This window comes from Periplaneta americana, chromosome 12 (genome assembly GCF_040183065.1).
Source record: "Periplaneta americana isolate PAMFEO1 chromosome 12, P.americana_PAMFEO1_priV1, whole genome shotgun sequence".
Classification (NCBI taxonomy): Eukaryota; Metazoa; Arthropoda; class Insecta; order Blattodea; family Blattidae; genus Periplaneta; species Periplaneta americana.
This window is the reverse complement of record NC_091128.1, coordinates 150,700,503-150,715,317: the sequence shown is the minus strand read 5'-3', so window position 1 is coordinate 150,715,317 and position 14,815 is coordinate 150,700,503.

Below are 14,815 nucleotides of genomic sequence, written 5' to 3'. Positions count from 1 at the left end.
ACTCGTTTATTATGTATATATCTATATCACTCGGGCGATATTAAATTTTGTTCCTTTAAGATTAAAGGAACAAAAACCACATGAGGCGGTGCATTCCAAAATTGCATGTTCACAAATTATTAAGAAAAAAAATGTTACTTCAAATAATAAAAGGATGTGTTTCAATGACCATAAGATTAGAAGAATATCATGTAAGAAACAAAATGGTTGCTACTTCAACCTACACTAAACTCTCATTGGTGCAAAAAGCCAGTTTTGGTATGACAGAACTCCAAACAATAGAAAGTTTTAGAATGACACTCAGTTTTTAACATTAAAAATAACAGGAAAATATAAACTTTAGACGAATAAACAATCTGCCATGTAATATGTTAATCCCTTACGTAGTCTATTATTACAGAAACTCAATTTTGTTTAAAGTGCACATACCCAGTTTTGGAATGGATCGCCTCAAATATCGCTCTCATCCTCCGTATGGGCTATTCCATATGAAATCGATCAGTAAAAAACCTCGCATTTTTTATACTCTAATTTTTTCCCTACTTATATAAGGTGCTGAGGGGAGTGCATTTTCAAAAATATACTATCGAAAGTCAAACGGTTTTCATATTATTGTGCGACAAATTTAACGTATTTTATAAAAACAAGCCTCTTTCAGCGCTCAGAACTCTGGAACCATTTAATGCAGAACATTGAACGAGAGCTTATTTTGAAGCTGACATTTGGTAGGTTATGTTAAGAAGTAATCATTTTTATTGTACACAGAGAGACAGATAATCTGATTTTACTTGCTTTTAAGCTTTTTGGCCATTTGTAAAAATGTACAAAAATATTGAGAAAAAATTTTGCATTACTAAGAGGGATTCGGCATTGTTTGCTTAGTGGCTCGGCAATAAGTTTCGAGCGTATTAAATAGATTATTTTCACACGCGTAGACTTGAACGGCTAAGTACCGCACTGGCCGAGAGCTGAAGATAAGCGAGCGTAGGGCGTCATTTTACTCCTGTGTTTATGAAAACCTGTGATAAAGCTAGCACAGCCATGACTGCTAGACGACACATCACGTGTTTATGTCTACTGGCCTTGCTTCCCTCGGCTAGCTCCAGCCTCACAGTCAGCTGCTTAGTTCACGCGCGTACTATTTATTTTCTTTATTTGATATTTTCAATACTTTCTTATAAACGGTGCACCAGTAAAAAATATGTGTTTATTTGTACTTTCAATGCGGAATCTAACTATATATTTTTAAAATATTTTTTTGGTGGCCAAAGGCGTCTTAATGAAGAAAAATCTAAATTTCTCCATTTCTATAAAAAGTAAGGGAAACTGTTTACATGTCAATATAAACTTTAACTTTTCAGCATCAAAATAAACCATGATTTTGATCATTGGGTGAAAGAGTTTCGGAGCCACAACAGTTTAAATTTGCTAATTTTATGAAAATACGATAAATTTAAATATTTTTAATTTAAACACTATGAAGTTCTGATGCCTCAAACTTTGCACAAAGCATTATATGACAGTTGTCTACGGACAGAAAAAGTTTCATTGTATTTAAAAATTGCAAGGTCAATTTTCTCTATATTTCGGTCGATTTGAGATGGAATAGCCCGTATGGTACGTGTTTTTTCTTCATACGCGTTACATTCGGCCCGTATAGTCCAGGTAATCGAGACTCTATTGTACTGGTATCTAATAACAATAACCCTTGTTCCTTGTGTTGTCTTAGAAGGCGGCCCCTGTCTTGTGCTGATCCCACTCCAGGGGAGTCTTTCCATTGTCCTTGTGAACATATAATTATGTGCTCCAGAGTGCTCCCTCATCCCCCAACAGGTATTGGCGTGTAAGTCCTAGCGCGAGAGGTGTCAAATTCAGATAAAAAAATTCTAAAATAAACTTTTAATATTATTGTAATGTTGAATTTAATTAAAAAAATATTTTACATTTATGTTAGGTTCCGAACATAACTTTAACGTAAAACTTTTATTTAAGTTTAAATTGACATGAAAACGTTTTTGTTTGTAAATGTTTGTAAAATATTACTTATTAAAATAGAATCTATTGATCCATGAATACAATAAAATTACATGAAGATAGAAGAGGGACTGGGACTGAGTTTTGAAACTTCTAAAGATTTTTATCAATAGCATTCAAATTCGATGGAATTGTTGTATCTGTACATTTAAATAATAGTACAAAATTTAATCAGATTTCATGCATTAGTTCCTTAGAAATTAATTTTCACGTATTTTAATAATATTAAGTTATGCGTAAATTCAAAACATCCCTGATGGCTTCAGAATTGTTATTGCGTATTAAAATGGTCTGTGAGGGATTTACGTTTCATGATTAAGAAAGCTACGCATGGATTTTTAAATTAGAGCATTGGTTAATGAGATACATTTTTTTAATAGAAATCCTAATTTTTGCTTGATATTTTTATTATATTTGTACTTACTTACTTACTTACTGGCTTTTAAGGAACCCGGAGGTTCATTGCCGCCCTCACATAAGCCCGCCATTACATTATTACATTTGTAAAAGTTAAAAATTCATATCATGAAAATTTTTAAGCGAAGACCTGATTCCATGCACAGGTTTGTGTATTGAAGTATGGTAAGTATTCTTGCAAAGTTGGGTATATTAGGTTTAAAAGACCTGCGCATAGCACCTTAAAAATTTGCGTAGATCTATTAAAATGATGGGCGGAGGCTAAGTATAGGACAAATGTTAAATAAATGTATCAGGTAACTATTTACATAAACATAACAAAGATATTTATTTCTGCCATTTTGGCCAAAAAATCAGTTAGTGCCACTTTAGACCAAGAATAATGAATTATGTCAAAAGTTCATTCCAAGTTATTCTCCAAATATTAATTTTAGGGTCACTACAGGCAACTTGTACTTCTTTAAAGATACGCTATTCTATGAGTTTAGCGAGTTTAACAGTCATATCAGCTGCTAACAATGGAATCTCACTGTTTGGAATTAAATGCTAAAAGACGTCATATTCGTACATAGATATTGTAGAGAAAATTAAAATAATTATAACAAAACTAAGTAAAATCACAGTCTAGTATATAGTCACGAAGCTCAATACGTAGTAAATATGCATCCATAGATAGTTGCTAACCACTAGGATCGCTAATATCCCCTCATTACAGACAATGCGAAATAGTATCGGCACAGTCTATTGTTCCTAGCACCCTCACAACTCAAGCTTCGTCACTGTATATACTAGACTGTGGTAAAATGGTAAACCATTGATCGTACCCGCCAGACGAGCTGCCACGTGCTGCTGGTAAGTTCCTTAAGGAAGTGAATGAACTATTTATTACATTTACAATTACGAGGTCAATGATTGAATAATTTAAAGATGTTAAAAACGAAAGACAGTTTCTTATAACAAAACAAACAAAAATAACCTTCTATTATCGAAGCTACTTTATAACCTGGGAGAAAAAAATGAAAACTATAATTGCCGCACAAAATAACACATTAATACCAACACCTGCATATATTAAAAACGTCCTAACAATCATTTAGTTTAAACCATTGGTTTCGACTGTTTCCATTGGCTGGCAGAAACTTTTCATTTCTCATAGATGTACAAATGTCAGAATGTTTGTAACAGAACTGACAATTGTATTTTTCTCATCCTGTACAAACTTAGCAGGTAAGGGTTAAGTGTTGGGTTACACTTTGTTTTCTTACACCGTAATAGAATTAAGAAAGCCTAGCTATACTAAAAGCCGGGTTATGAACCGACGAAACAGGAAGTAGTTGGATGGGCGAGAGGAAAGTGCGGGTTAGAGGGGTAGCCTGTGCAGTGATGACACGTTAAGTGTGGGGGATGGAGGGGAGAACGAGAACGGAGCTTTTCATTAGACCTCGCGTGAAAATGTCGTCTGCTAACGAAAATCTGGCAACGGAATCACGGAGACAGTTTAGCCAGTTCATTTGCAGTACTACGTGCATTACGAGTCGCATTTCGTACCAGCGTCATTAGCTCGTGCTTTCTTAAAAACAGTAATTTTAATTACTAATATTGTAGATAGTGTTATCGAGAACTATATACAGCAGTTATTTTAAACATATCGGTGACAAACGCTGAACACGCTTTGAATCTCGCCCCACTATGTGGGGCTCAGAAAGAGACCAACAGAACGTTGCTTCCTGTTTAGTCGGTTCATAACCTGGCTTTTAGTATATATCCGAGCATAGAGTACATAGGGGGTTAGATGGATTGTTTTAACGGAGATCCTTTCTCTATTTGTGACCCACGTGCTCGCCCTCCATTCAGTAATAATAATAATAATAATAATAATAATAATAATAATAATAATAATAATAATAATAATAATCCGTGGCGTTACAGCCCGTGAAGGGCCTAAACCGACCAGCCGGCTGCTGGCCTCACGCCCACATGTCAAAGCAGAGGTGGACGATCATCCAACCATAATGGAGGTATCGTGTGGTTAGCACGATGATCCCCCCAGCCGTTATAGCTGGCATTCGCAACCGGATTTCGCTACCTATCGTAGCTCCCCAAGTGCATCACGATGCTGAGAAAATTTCTTCCCCCACGAGGACTCGAACCAGTGCGCATTCCGTAACGCTAGTCCTAGGCAGGATGCCTTAGACCGCGACGCCACGGCGCGGGACCTCCATTCAGTACAAATGTATTTACCTATTCCTTAATCAGTTTGGCATTCTGCTGTCACAAACCTGCAAGCTGTGCAACCTGGATGAGGAGATGGACCGAGCGCATCTTCAAACCTGCCCAGACTACAATGCTCCACTGGGACCCGGCGGTATTGGGAAGCAAGCAAAGTAACGAGTCAATGATATTTTTTATCACTGTACTTGCCATTTGAGAAACATATTTAACTATATATTTCAGCGACTGTTTTGGGAACTTACTGTAGTGCCCTCTTCAGCCGTCACGTAAGTAATTTTATGGTGAGCATTATTGGAAAATATCTGCTGACAGAAGTGCCAGTCAGACAGATCGAGAAAAGGCGGAGTTCGACTGTTCAGATGGCGCTATTGAGAGCTTTTTGGTAGAGCTCAACGAGTTAGAAAGAGAAAGATTTTCTAACTCGTTGGTAGAGCTCTATATAGACAGAGTACCGCAACTGTCTTCCCTACCGCTTGCCGACAATGCGGCGCTCTGATTGGTTCACGTGACCTCGCGCGCTTCTCTGGACCCAAAGCCCTCTAGTAGTAGCATAAGAAAACCATTGAATTCAGTTAAATACCAATTTTCTTAGTTTAAAGGCAGTAAAATGCCACAATGTTGTGCATATGGATGTTACACAAGGCAAGAGAAAGGTGTACATCTTTATCGGATACCTCAAGGGCAGAGAGACAAGAAAAGAAGAAAAATTTGGGTGGCAAGGATAAACAGCGTGTCCATTTAGAAAGTAAATTTAAGTACGAATTATATAAGAAAAAGGTAATATAAAGTGGACAAGCTTACATTGCAGCTCTGTACTGCTGTATACTAATATTTCTATAATTTCAGTAATTGCGTGCACAGCTATGAAAATAATACTTTATAATTTCTATCATGGAGGAAGTTGCTGTTACCTGTCTGACAAATTTCTCTGAAGTTGGGGAAAATTGAACAAAGTTGAATTCTCTGTCTGGTGCAACATCCAGGCGATGACGGTGTTCTTATTTTTTTTCTTTGTCACCTTTATTGTTTTTTAGCCACCGATCCATAGAAATAGCACTGTACGAAAATTAATAAACTTAATATTTCGTAAGTTTATTATGCTAGAAACTGTAGCCACACGGTTTTTCATACACACGTTACACAGATTTTTAACACAAACACATGGATGAATATTAATAACTAATAATGACTTTTTTGTCATTAAACCCTATGCGCTTTTCCCTACAAAAGGATCCACTTCCACTGTTCGAAAATCGTATACTTAACACTTCGCACTAACTTAACACAAACTAATGTAGAACAGTCGAGAGTGACTATCAGACTGAAGCTGTCAGACAAAAAAACTGACGTTTAAAGTCAAAGTAGTACTAGAGAAGGATTTTAGAAAGCTGAAGGACAAAAAAATTCTTTATTTTGAAAGGAAAATTGAGACATGTAAGATTCTTGAAAATAGGCCTAAAACCTTTGTTACACGTGCACTTAGAATTGGGAGAGAAATAAAACCATAAAAAACGAGACATGACAGTCTCACAAGTTCAATGAAAAGAAGGAAAAACGGCAAACCTTGCCCTTCAACATTTCTGAAAAGTAGAGACTTTCATTCTATATAAAAAAGGAGTTACCCATTTTTAAAGTTATTGTTTTCGTAACGCGGTAAGTGGGTTGAGTGACCCTTTCAATGTTTCGTTTTAGAAATTCGGTGTCCATCATTCTTCCACCGTGGCTGTTTGAGGATCACTAGAAGAAAAAAAAAAAAACATTACTTGAGCTCTAAAACTTAGTTTCCTTTTAACATCTCTCTTTAATAATAATAAAGAGAAAGAGCACCCAATGGGTATTTAGTTATTTAGTCTTTGCTATATTGTGTCAAAGTAACATGTCTCTTTAGTTACTGCTTACGGAAGGTCAATATTTTTCTTCCCTTTTATGACTCTGCCTTTCCGAATATTGTATTCAACAAAACTCTTCCCCTTTTACGATCAAGTATCCTACATAGCGAAGAGGAAATTTTCAATGGAAAGTTACAACACATTATTGACCAGTATAACTAAAAACTATCCTCTAAATAAGTATCCGAACATATTACAGATATTTCTAAATGAAATGAAACAAAATATTATTTTGTTATTAATTAAAAGGGCATGATAAATCGAGGAGTAGTGCAAAATGTGGTAGTAGAAGTGTTGGAATGAGAGAGGCAGTTCGAACTTTGAAGTAATTTAGGTCCCATTATAAAGATTACAATGTTATAATTGACAATATGGATGGAAGAACTCCCTAAGTCAGGTTACGCACTTATTTCAGATAATTACTGCAGAATATGATTCTCTAGTGCCTGTAGAATGTAACAATAGTTCGAACTAAGTCATAAACCTTGATATTACACTATTTTATTAAAAACAAGCATCTGAAACTGGAATGAGGACGTAACTCAAGAAAATGAGAAACCATAGGCCTAATAATAAAATTAGGTTACTAAACCATCTTTCACTATTGCTACTTCTCGTCACTGGAATTCTCTGCCACCTGAAGCCAAGAGCTGCCGAACTTTATTTTTTTTTAATGTAAATTAGAAAAATATCTTATGATGAATTGCCAGACCTAACGCGTTGCAAATATTTAATGCAATGTATTCCATTGTATTTATTTTTATTTTTTGTTTCTTATTTTTATTGTGTAATCATGTAAATCGTGTTTATTTATCACTTAACACCAATATGTATCCCACTGCGTTATTTTATATTATTTATTATTATCAGTCTATTTTTTATTGTGTACATTTTATTCAATAGTCGGTTTCTGGTTTAATTATGCGAATCTTACTTACTTGTAATCTAATACTAATATGTATTCCAATGTGTTTATTTTTATTTTTACTGTGTAAATTTTTTATTGAATTATCGGCTTCTGCTTTTGTGTGATTAGTATTTGATTCTAACAACATTAATATGTATTCCGCTATGTTTATTTTTATTTTATGAGGAAAATTTTATGTAACTATCTCTTTTGATTTCATAGTGTACCTAAATCGTATCAATATGTAATTACTTAATTCCGATCCAGTTGTTGTTCAACTATGTAAGGAAGTTTCAATTCTGGATGAGTGTAAGAGAAGGCCTTACGGCCTTAACTCTGCCAGGTTAAATAAAGCCATTATTATTATTATTATTATTAATATTAAACCATTAAAAAATTGAGTAAAGTGTAATTTCACCTACGAACTATTGTAAAGATTCATTTATGAAAGTATGAGAATTTTAACTAAATTTTTTATTGGTGCATTTTTTACTAATTTTCTCATAACTGCATTTTTAGCTACGCACTTCTTCCATCAATCTCGACAATTAATGCTAGCCTTACAAACATATTTCAGGCAACGCATTTTACTGAGAGTGACCGAAAATGGCCATGATTATAATAATTTTATATTCGAGTATTTGCTTCAAATAATTTTATTTCAATGTTCTAATTTATTTATCTACTAGCCGTACCCGTGCGCTCCGCTGCACCTGTTAGAAATAAATATAAAGTAATTACATAATTAAAATAGGACGTTTGATCCAGGGAACAACTTTTACAACAGCGCAAGATAATCTGCTTCGCTCATTACCCAATTTTTTTTGCATTGCATTTATTGCATATATATTTTATGTATTTTTAACACAATTCAATTGAGCATAGTTAAAATTTGAATTATAAAATAATGGATTGCTAAGCTAACGTACTATTACTGCATACTAAATCAATACACTCTCGTTGTTCGTTAATTCTCTGAGATTAAAATGAGTGTACATAAATATTATTTTAAGAAATACAGAAAACGAATGTAAAAAATAGCCTATCAAATTTTCTGTGCATAAGAAGCTATTTTAATCTTACTTGACCTCGATTTACTCAGACGTTACTGTAATAACATTATAGCATTATGTCCATCTAGAGAAACTACACTTTCCAATGGTGAAATAATAATCGGTTAATTTAGCTTCTGATATTACTTCATACAAACACAGAAACATTCTGTGTAGGCTATGTTTAATAGCTTTCGATTGTTGATGTCCAAGGCCCCTGTTTCGATTGTTGTTGTCCAAGGCCCCTTATAGACGAAGTCATTTGTTCTTAATTCATTGCACAGTCTTAGATGGCGTTATTTTAATTTTAAAACTCATTTATCTCATTAAATATCAGTCCTATCAAAATTTTGTAAAGAATAAAACGTATCGGAAATCATTTTTAAAGAAACTTTTGTTATGTAACATTTTTCATGAAAATCAATAATAAGCGAGATATTTCGATTTATTTAATTCAGGTCCCCTTATAACCCCCCTTTTAAATAAAGTATTTTGAATGCCATATAGCATAAAATCTAAGTTACAACGAACTTAATTTATATTCCAATTTTCATATAAATCGATTCAGCCATTATCGCGTGAAAAGGTAACAAACATACAGACATACAAACAAAAATTTCAAAAATGCGATTTTCGGTTTCAGGGTGGTTAATTATATGTTGGGACCAATTATTTTTGGAAAATCGAAAATTACCAGAAAAATATCGGCTACAGATTTATTAATAGTATAGGTAAGTTTGTGTTTGCTTTAAAAACAAATGTACTAAAATTACTAAAATATTGAGCTTTTATTGGAGAATATTGCAAACAAACATGAAAGTAAAGAGTTCCACTGAAACTGAATAGGCCAGTCACCTTATTTCATATATTATGTTCGATATTGTATGTAAGTAACTGCCATCAAACTACATAATATACTTTTTAAAATTCTACTTGTAAAACAAGAGTGTTATGGTCTGCCTGAGTTTTCTAGTTCAAAATATATCACGGAATAATACTTGCAGTACGCCTACGTTATATATTTGCTCTCCCTTCTTGCCAGAGCTGATACACGAATAACATGTATTTGCAACGCTTCTAATTGAGATATTACATTTAAAAGTTCGTAGTGTCATGCGTGAGACATTTAGCTACATGTCAGTATATTTATAATTATTATCAGTGCCCTAGAATGGAATTTACAGCATAAAAACTGAGAGAGCGCGTCAATTTCCCTATTCCAGCAATGTTAACAGAGAGAGCGCTTGGGTCCATCGCCGATCTTTGCGGTACTCTGTCTATATAGAGCTCTACTTTTTGGAGGTTATGGTTTTCAATAGCTTATCGTGTACCTGTACTGTCAGGAGGCTAACGGGAAACTTGTACTGACCCCTACACAGCAAAGAAACTATTAAACAGTTCCATTGAGAAAAGTATAACTAGCAGTTAGCGCAATCTTGTAACGCATGTGTTGGCATCAGTGTGTAAACCAATCGCTAAACAGAAACTCAGTGCTTCTTTGATATCTGTTTTAGAAAATTTTAACAGATTGTGTCTAGATTTCACAACATTGAATATTATAGCAAAGCACAAGCTTTGTGTACTTTCCTCAGATACAGAATGCGTGGATTTTTCTCATAACTGAATATCGAATTCAAGGAAGCATGGGGTATATTCCTCCGTGCCACCCCTGCACCTTAAATGCTTGTATTCGGACACTCAGCTTACAATATTGTATGCAACAAGCTAGAGTTTCTGATTGTATGCGACGATCGTATTTTTTTGTTAACTCACCGACATGTTTCTTGTTCGCCTGTCGTATGCGGCAACTTCTCCTGCACTTCTGATCTGCATATAGTATAAGCAAGGTAATGCAGGCGCTCTTCCTGTAGCAAATTGGTTTCGCATTACAGAGAAATTTGTAATCGCGAATCAATATATCAGTCCACCCTCCGTTTTTATTATTTTTTCGGCTGTTTTCATTTCTACTAAAACTAAAATACAGGCGCTGCAAGTTAGAGAATTTCAATGACGAAAAGTATCATGACACCCAACCCTAGTCGTATTATGCATGATGCGTAAAACTATTAACGGCTTGAATCAGAGACTTTGTGTCTCTGTGTGTGATCTGTGCTTTGTATATAATCTTTTCGCTGTAAGAAAAATCCTAATGTAAACAATAGCACGTGACTGAAGTGAGGCTTCATTGGCCGCTGTTTGGCGCCATAGATTCTCAGTACATGTTCCCGCCTACTGTTGTACATTCTGTTTCAGGTTAAACATTTCCCGTTACTCGTCAAGTAGGCCTAACCTTAGGTAGGAAACATTTACTTTATAATTATTGCAATTAAATTATTTTTAAGTCTTATGTCTTCACAATGGACAGTTGAGGATGCAGAAGCCATACTTCAATACCACGTGCTTACGTGAACAACTACGAGCTCAAGTGACGCTAGCTTGTTAAAAGAACAGAGTACCTCGGTATTACTGTTGGTATTCATCCGCGTTCATAGCACATAATAAAATATAAAAGTAGTTTTTCTTTTACACAGCGTTTTACACATGAGTGAACTTAAATGTTTCATCGTATTTAGCAACTAGAATTCAATTTTTTATTTTCAAATAATACAAGATTGTGGTTTCCAAATACGAACTATATTTTCCTGCGTCATGTGAGTGTTTCGACTGAGAGTCAATCACGGGTATGACAGCAACGTGCTTATGTTTACATTAGGATTTTTCTTACAGCGAAAACAGTATAGAAGTGCACATCGGGCGAGAAATGGAGCATCCTTAAGCACTTCAGCCAATCAGATTTTTGTGCACCCGTGATGGAATGAGCAGCGTATCGACTGTGCTGACGAGCTAAGCAGGTCTCACCATCCCCGACGCTATACTTTCCTCTCCAGCCCTAACTCCGAGGTGATGTGTGATCCCTTATATAAATGGTATTATATTATATGGGTCAGGCAACCAGAAACATTGAGGACTTGGATGTCTCTTATATAGAAGTATGAGTTTGTACAGTAGATGTACGAGTATAATAATAATCCGATACGTAAAATAATAATTTAGCCTGTGGATAACATCAAAATCTTTTGTAACACAGACTTTAAAACCAGGATCTCCTACATATCTTAATAATACACCCACAGGATATAGCTACTTAATACACAATTACAATTCAATACCCATACCTATATTATTCGATATCATAATACATGACACACAAACAACCAACCCCACCATAAGAGCAACACACCCCCACCCCTACAACTGATGAACGCAAACGCCGGAAATCAAGATCAGCTGGAGCAGCAGTAGTTCGAAAGACACTGAAGATGACACCACAGCGATGTCGAAATGGGACCCGTCTGTCATAAGGTATTCGTACATAACCTCTTTAAAATTATAACACTTTTAACGTTTCAACTAAGAAAGTTTTAAGTTTTAAACAGTGTTAAGGTGAGTAAGAAACAATGAATCCAATTAATTCTTCCAATATAATGAATGGGTTCTGCTGGATGACGGTTTGAACATCTACTGTAAGGCTGTAAAACTCACATGCTTTTATACACAATTTTTTCTCAGCAAAAATTAATGCTACTAACAAATTATATATCAGTACTATTAATGGTAACTCTACTCAGTACAATCACCTATTGTGTTTGATTTTATGTGCTAGAATGTTGAAGTCGTAAGTAAGAAATGCACAACACTTGAATCGTTAACTGTCAGTAACAGGAAACTAAATACTTCATGCTGTGAATCCACTGTACTTGGAACTGGGAAAAAGCAATAAATGCCCCTATCAGTGGAGTAGCGTCAATAAACGCCCGTACAACTGACGTTTCCTGCTTTTGAATTAATTTAATAAAATAAAACAAATACTATATATTGAATTTATTTAATAAAATAAAATAAATACATATATTGTATCTTACGAAAGAGAGAAAGACAATATGATATGACTACTTCCTCTCAGTTTGGCAGTCTCCAAACGATTTATTCCTGCTTATACGCAAGACAAGCTTGACATACTATGCCGTGAATGCTACTAAAGCTCGCGCAAGGAATGATTACCGAAAAGCAATGGTGGCGTTGCTTCTGTTTTGACGTGTGTATGTAGGCACGCCGAGGGAGGAGAGGTGCGAGCCCCTGGAAGTATTCATACTGTCTCTTCCAAGAAGATGAACAAATGAGGACATCGCTGTGGAAATAAAGAATATAGCAAGAGAAAAAATCGAAGCTAATTAAACGCGCAACATGTTTACGAATGGAATAATAATACCGTGCGATACAAGACACGTATTCATATCAATGGAACAAACTAAAGTCGGAATATAACTATCACAACGCAAGACTGCTTCTATCGATGTCATTTCTCTTCCGACTGTACTCTTGAATATCATTCAAGTTGTCTCGTGACCTTTCCTGTCGCCGCTCTTCCTTATCGCAGTGTTTCATTCGCATTCCTTCCGTCGGTATTCCGTGCTTGCGAGACCTATACTGGCTGCTATACAGCGAGGAATCGTGCGAAGCGCATGCGCATAAGCTATTATTCACACGTTTTCTTCTTATAGCGTTAATTCCTTCGTACGCTGGGGTCCGCGTTACTGATGGTGTGTTGCTTTTGGTGTTCTGCTATGCAGTTTTAACTAGTCTATATATTTTACATATTTTAAAGTACCGAAGTATATAGCATGTAGTAGTAGTATCTATTGCTCAGGTATTGGGAATTCTCCATTCGCCTTCTAGCTTCCCAGTATAATTTAGAGTGTAAACCAGAAGATTTGACGCCAAAGCTGGACATTTTCGTAGATGTTTCATGATTCATCAAAGAGTCTTTTAGGTTACACAGGATTCATTTTGGTGAGCCAAAAATTCCAATTTTATGTATGTATTTATTCACACTGCAATGGGTATATACCCGGTGGCAGTGGTAACTAATTACACTCAATAATGACAATAATAAACTTATTAATTAAAATACAATTAATAATAATACTAATAATTAATACGAATAATAATAATAATAATAATAATAATAATAATAATAATAATAATAATAATAATAATAATAATAATAATAACAGGAAATATCCTAAATTAAATGAAGCACGATGTCTTAAAATAACATTTAAAATAAATCTAATTTGTATCTTAAACCTCAGTTCGAACTAAAACCCACGAGTATGATATGTTCATATCTGCACAAGTACCTTTCAACATTACACTCATTTCGCTGTCAACTCACTCACTGCACTGGAACTACGACACATTTCACTGATTCTATCCTGATTTCACTAACACTTCAAAAACATTTCACTGTTCAAATACTTTGCACTGCCACTATAAACTATAAAGCTTCCCTGACAGGAACACGTTTCACTTAGACAACATACTTCACTGACACAACACACTTCACTGACACAACATAATTCTTCACTGATACAACACTTCAATAACAAAATATCATTTACACCCTTTAAATACTGTGTATAATTACCGTCTATTAGTAAAGTCCTTAAGCCTATTTTTAAATACATTTTTGGTTGTTGGTAAAGCCATTAGTAAGTCTGCAGGTAAAGCATTCCAGTCCCTGATAGTACGATTGAGAAAAGAAAACTTTCCAGTGTCCGTCCTCTGTCTTCTTTCCCTCAATTTATATGAGTGGTCGTTCCTTGAAGAGTAATTTGGCGGCTGCAACCTATTTTTGATTTCTCTCCAGGCAGGCTCACCTCTGTATGTTTTGAATAGTGCGCATAATCGAATTCGCGTTCTCCTGTTCGTGAGTGTGTCCCATTTTAATGGTGAATTTCTCCGACAACACTTGAGAGCCCGTTTTTTAATCTTTTCCAGTGTCTTAATATGTTCTAATCTGTAAGGATCCCAACATGCAGCACCATATTCCATTACTGGACGTACTAGTGATTTATATGCAATTTCTTTGGATTTATCAGAACCTTTTCTTAGTACCCTCATCACAACGTGTAACGCTCTCCATGCTTTTCCCGCTGTGTCTGCACCGTGTTCCCCCCCAGCCGAGATCGCTGCTAAATGTAGAGGCCCAACAATTCTAACAAGAAACAGGTTCCTTACGGTTTTAACTAGCAGGAATGATCTTGGTGGAGATACAATGAATTTGAGTAGGGAGAAGTCTCGAACATTTCTCGATTCTCTGATGGAAAATATAACAAGAAAATGTGAGTAGGCTGCATCGGGGAGACAACCGCAAGTTTTATGCGTGATTACATTGCTGACAGAATTGCTGTTAAGGTAAACGTCAGACGTTACATCTATTC